Source organism: Octodon degus, unplaced genomic scaffold, assembly GCF_000260255.1.
Source record: "Octodon degus isolate 3935 unplaced genomic scaffold, OctDeg1.0 scaffold00038, whole genome shotgun sequence".
NCBI classification, from domain to species: Eukaryota; Metazoa; Chordata; class Mammalia; order Rodentia; family Octodontidae; genus Octodon; species Octodon degus.
Genome location: NW_004524614.1, coordinates 11,942,347 through 11,948,909, shown reverse-complemented (window position 1 = coordinate 11,948,909; position 6,563 = coordinate 11,942,347). Strand labels below are relative to the sequence as shown.

General features: G+C 38.9%; 1 pseudogene; it reads right to left on the bottom strand.

Moving 5' to 3' along the window:
- Positions 1–3,848, bottom strand: part of LOC101591638 — a 36,705-nt pseudogene extending 32,857 nt beyond the window's left edge.
- Between the last annotated feature and the right edge of the window lie 2,715 nt (positions 3,849–6,563).

Sequence of the window (6,563 nt, the reverse complement as noted above, 5' to 3'; positions counted from 1 at the left end):
AGAAGAAGAAGAAGAAGAAGAAGAAGAAGAAGAAGAAGAAGAAGAAGAAGAAGAAGAAGAAGAAGAAGAAGAAGAAGAAGAAGAAGAAGAAGAAAAGAAATAATTTCACTTCCCATAGACATGGTACTCTAGAAGTGCTCAAATAATTAAGCAAATATCAACAACACATGATAGAAGTCATGGCCGAAGTAGACTCATCAGACAAAAATAAAACTCTAGAAGTTATAGCTGAAGAGAAGCAGGCATCTTAGAGGAGTTACTGAGAAGCAATAGAAGGCTCCAATATCTGGGAAACCTGATTTAACTATAAAGATGGGCAAGAGCAGTGGAAATAACCTTTACATGGATCTCATTTTCAAAATGAAGATCAACACTTTCATTTTGCGTGCAGATGTGGTTTTAAAAACTGCTCTATTACAGATTGAAGATTTTATAGGAACATTCTGAAAAGATTGATTTGAAATTCGAGATTATTATGGGATAATATTTAGGCTGATAGAATTCTCCTATTGATTCTTTGTAAAATCTTCCTGACACCACCATCACTTGTTTAGGACCACACCCTAGTATTTATTAATGCCCATGCAGGGGATGAAAAATGTCCTTAGCTGGATTCTTTTTAACTCTGAGCTAGGTATGGTGGCACCAGCCTGTATTCACAGCATTCTTGGGAGACTGAAGTTAGAAGATTGCCATGAGTCGCAGGCCAGCCTGGGCTACACACTGAGTTCAAGACCAGCCTAGACTACATAGTAAGACCCTGTCTCATAAAAACTAATAACTTAATAATAATATAAAAGAGTATGAGCTCTAAGATTAGGCCAACTTGGTTCAGATGATTCCTCTACTTACTATGTGTGGGAACTTGACATGTAACTAATTGCCTCAGTTTTCTCATCTTCAAAATAAGAACTACACTGATACCCACACAGCATAAGATAATTAGGAGCTAAAAGTATAAAGCCCTATAAGTGCTTAATTAGGTTCCTAATCCTACTGTTGTTGAAAATCAGTTGAAATTTCTGTTGCTTGATTCAGATAAAAATCATGGATCAGCAAGGCGCAACTCTACTAGTGACTTCCAGCTTTGAGCACCATGGCCAAAGTCCTTAGCATTATAGTTCTGGGCCTTGTCACTGTTGATCAATAACAGTCAATGCCAGATGTTGCTGGGTGGCACTTCCAGGTCTCTGTCATGGGCTTCCTAGGCTTCTGGTTGCTGTAATTCTTCAGGGTTAACAGCCTCTAGTGTTTGTAGCTTTCTTTTACTGCAACCACCCTGTTCACACTACTTAAGATTCTAAACCCACACTACCTGAGAAGTAATTCACAAGATGGTTTACCAGACCACTGGAATAAGCCTTTATTTGAACAGATACTGTCCTACAGCACAAGGGTCAGTCACGGGACTGAATACTCTTAAGGCAATCTGAGAAGTGTAAGACCAGTGCAGTTTGTAAGAAAGCTTCAGTCCTGTGATTGTCCATATTCAAGTCTGCTGAGTGGTCCAGATTCAAGACTGTGATTGGTCCATGTTTAAGTCTATTGACTATTTGAATTCAAACCTTCCAATTAGTTAACATTGGTAAAAACATCAAGCCTTTGGATCTGAGCATTCTCATTGGTCCAAATTCAATTCTATTGCTCAGTTCAAATTCAAGCCCATCCCTCTCAGGGTAGGTAACTCCCAGAGTGGATGTGAGACATCTAGAATAGCCACAGCCATCATGACAAAGAATAATGGGAGATATAACTGTTTGATTGATAACTGTCTTGTCTCATCAAAAACTGGCAAATGGTAAGGCTAAAATGGGGGACTCTGCAGGAGAGCTAATTGTGTTAACTCAGCTTATGGGGCTTAGGGATGTTGGAAGCTCTAATAATTGGCCTGCTTCTGTCCCTAATTGTTGACACAGTAGAGGTAGTTAGCCTCTGCTTCTGCAAAAGATGGCAAGTCTGCAGTCAGAGAGGAGCACCACAGATGACAGTGGAACTGCATCCCCTATCACAGTGGCCACAAATAACTGTAAGGGTAGTGGGAGAACACTGAGACAGGTTGTCCCAGTCTCTTGTGAGAGGACCACAAGAGAGCAAAATGAAGTAAGGAGAGGACTGTGACAGGTGTCATACAAACCACACCTCCATGGCTGTCAGGAAAAAAGGGGAGAGTCTGGTTTTTCTTGTCTGCTGCACTGTAACCCAGCTGTGTTGAACTTCCATTCCATCTGTAGAAAGTGGGTAATTATTTTTCTTCACACCATATTTATATGAACATACAAGCAAAAAGGAGATCTCGTGACTTGGTACATAAAAAGCCCTTCATAAATATTAGCTATAATTTATTACTCTGACTTTTCAATGAAGTAGCTGTAATGCCAAACATGGTCTCTTCAGCCTGTTCTTCCGAAACACTGCCATCTAGCGACACATCAAACCTTCTATGTTTTGTCTATTTGAGAAGCTCTTGTTCTGTGACTGGTCACTGCTTTCTTGGCTTATTAAGAAGGTACTGTAGGTTCAAAGTCCTTTAAAGACAGCATGGTTGGTCCCTGGTGTCTATCATGGATCAGGGAGCTGGATACAAATACATGTGTATGCTCAGGGTCTGATAATTATTTGCTTCTCTCCTAACCATGTTGACTCCATCAACCATAGAGACAGTGTTCCCTTAAGAAAAATCAACCTGAATAATAATGAAAAATCAACAGGAGAAAAAGCACAAAAAATTAGCGAAGGCATTACTCGACAAAGCCACAGCACATTGGATCATTTAAGGATGGTGGGTCTTCAAATACATAAAGAAGAGGCACAGCAATTAAGCAGAAGATCAGGTGTATGTGACAGGCAGCCAGGGAAGGGAGAATTATCTTTGCTGTGCACAGATACACTCAGCTTCATCCTGACCAGTGGCTCTTGGCAGTACTTCTGTGTTCATGGAATAGAATAGAATAGAATAGAATAGAATAGAATAGAATAGAATAGAATAGACCAGACCAGCTGGTAGGATTGAAGCTAAACAGAAAGCACAGAAATACGAGAACTGAAGGGTGACCTTGGTGTTGTATGCTTGAATGTCATCCAGGGTTTCCCTTTACTACTTTTTGCAGGTAAGCACATTTGAGTAAAAAATTTCTCTTGATTATGATATTGAAGAAATTTTTCAGTTTCATGATTATTCTTCAGAATATTTTTACTTCAGTTACCCAGATAATACAAGTAAAATGAAAATAAGGAAGGAGATGACACACGCTTAAATTTCTATTTCTGCTTTCTACTTGACCTTTTAGTAAGGGACTCTGGTCTCCAAATCTGGCCATCATCCGAACTTCAAGCAACCCCAAACTTACCCTTAACAAGCTCAAGTTTTCCAGGAATATTCTCAATAAACACAAATCCTCTCTCTTGGCACATGACATTATATTTATAGCGCTCATTATTTTATTAGTGTCTCTCCTTTCCTCCCTTGAATATAAGCTCTATGAAAGCAGAATGCCTGAGGCTAGGCGTGGTGGTGCACACCTGTAATCCTGTAGCTTGGGAGGCTGAGGCAGGAGGATTATTGTGACTTCAAGACCAGAACTGGGCTACCAAGTAAGCTCAAGGCCAGCCTAAACTGCATAGTGAGACCCTGTCTCAAAGCCAAAAAGCAAAACAAAACAAAATGCAAATGGATGCTTGTATGCGTCTTACACTGTCATAGTTCCAAATCTGGCACAAAGCAGGTGCTGAGTAAATGAGGAAAGGAGATATCATTCATTGCAGGTAATTAGTGATTCTAAGAATAAACCTCTCACTGAACAGATGCTGTCATAGCCTGTGGTAGAGATTCCTTTCACATCCATCTGCATGCTCGTTAGGGTGAAGGTTAGAGTACATTGTCTCACAAGAGATCAGAGGTCCTCTTGGGAAGAAAATCTGTAACTATGGAGCAAAGGAAGGACAAAATTAATATTGTCAGATGGTGCCACAGGTTTAACAAAATTAATTTGTTCAGAATAGGAATAGGGAATATAGAATCCCACTTTTCTTTCTAAGACTGAGTACTATTTAGCTTTCTATCAGGGATAGCCACATAATTCTTCAGCATAAGCTTTAAGTTGATCTTAAGTGCTTAAAATTCACTTTTGTATTTGTCATGAAATTTATTGATAAAGACATTTTATGGCAGAACAGGGGATTGAACTCAGGCCCTTGCACTTTCCAGGGAAGCGCTTTAGAAAGACATTTTAGAAAGATAAATTAATTTTGCTACTTCTACATTTCTATTCCTTATACATAATTATTGTTGGAAAAATGATCTTGCACATAAATTTGAACTGAAATAAATCTCTTGATCTGGCCTGAGGAAAAAAAGCAAAAATGTGCATTTCTATTTAATTATATAAGTCATTCTCAGAAAATATAAATCTAAGGAGATTGATTTTTATAGCTTTCAAGATAAACAAGAGGCCGGGAGAGAATAAGCGCTTGCCTGGCTCTTATTTCAATCCGTGGTTCTGAAAAAAAAAAAAAAAAAAAAAGATAGACAAGAACATGAACTATACAAGACAGGGAAACATATTCACCAATAAGATTTTTTCCTGCAAAAATACTATTTTTTGAACATATACTAAGATAATGGTTTTCACAAAACAATTCAGTACCTATGTTACTCACTTTTCCATTGCTGGGACAAAATGCTTGACATACACAATTTAAAAGAAAGGTTTTCTTGTGCCTCAGGGTTTCAAGGAATTAAGTCCCTAAGCAGCTGCCTACAGGACAGAAGCGTTACAGTAGAAGGCCGTGGTAGAGGACAGCTGCTCACCGCATGGCCATCAGGAAGCCGAGTGAAAAGGAAAGAGCCACAGTAAGGGACAGAACCAAACACACCCTCTAGGGCCATGACAATGTGACCCACTTTCCCTAACCAGATCCCAACTTCTAATAGCTCACTCAACTATTGTATGAGTTAGTCCATTGATAAAGTTATTGCTCTGATAATCCAATTACCATTGCCACTTGGGGCATCTCTTAATACTATTAAGTCAACAGTTAAAATTAACTGTTAAGAGTCTCCAATATACATGGCAGTCAGAATTTCTTAAATTACTACAGGGAAGGAGGCATAAAATGTATTAAAAACAATTGAGAGTATAAAAATGTAATTATCAAGGTTTAGATGATATATTAGAGAATTTCAGAATAACCTTGTCCTTTAAATTCAGAAAAATACTATTAGGTCCTTTGCATTCTTATTTATTTTGCAATAATTCATTAAGTATTTTGAGTATGGTAACAGAGGGTCAAATATCAAAGAAATGTTTGAAATTTAAATTGCATTATATTTCTACTTGCTATTTTAAAAAACAAAACTGAGTTCTTTAGAATAGGAAAATGTTTAATAAATAAATCCTTTGTTAAATTGATTTCTAAGTATTTTTCTCTTTTTTGATGCTATTGTAAATAACATGGTTATCCTAATTCATTTCTCAGTGAGTTTGTTTGCTATTGATTTTTGAGCATTGACTTTGTATTCAGATACACTACTAAATTTGGTTATCAACTCTAGAGTCTTTTGGTAGATCTTTTGGGGTCTTCTATGTAGGGTATTATGTCATATGGGAATAACGATACTTTAACTTCTTCCTTTCTATCCTTACTCCTTTTATTTCTCTCTCTTATTTAATTGCTCTGGCTAATGTTTCTCCAACTCTATTGAATAGGAGTTGTGATAGTGGACATCTTTCTCATATCTTATACACATACATGTACATATACTGTTGAAGAAATTATAAATTACTTCCCACATTTTTATATACATATGTTCATCAAGTTTATCCATTTTACACACACACACACACACACACACACACACACACACACACACACACACAATGCAATTAGCATAGGGGAGTACAAATCAGTTTATTCAAGACAAGTTCAAAAATGTGTCCAACAGAGGTAAAAATCATGGCTGAGGCGTGGCGCTGAGTACAGGCAATTAAAGTACAAGTGATGGGAAAGGAGGAGAAGCAGGGCATTGTCTTGGGCAGAAGAGCTGCACAAGCACAGAGAAATGAAGCATCATGTATGGAGCAAAAGCACAAGGTGGAATGTGTGGACATGCAGAGTTAGAAAGGTAGACAAATTACAGAGCACACAAACCCAGTTAGGACATTCTTTGGAGCTAGCAGTCAATGCCAGTCAAAAGTTTTAAACTTGAAGGTCGGGCTGGCCAATAGCTAAGCAGATTAAAGCACCTGTAAGCAGGCACAGGGGCCCAGGCTTCACTAAGATGGTGATTGAGGCAAATGGCATGGTGGCATGTACCTGTAATCCCTGCTCTTGGGAGGCTGTAAAGAGGCAAATCATTATGAGTCTGACCTAGAAATGAGGAGTGTGTGGGAGAGCTTCCAGCTCCCCAGTGTGGGCGGGACCTACTCGTCCCAGCCCAGGCGCAGCATGGGTGAGACCCTCCTCCATCCCACTGGGACACCTCCCACCACTCCGCACCACCTCCCCTACCACACCCACCGAGTAGGAATTTCTGCCGCATTCCAGCAACCCCCAAACACAGTCCT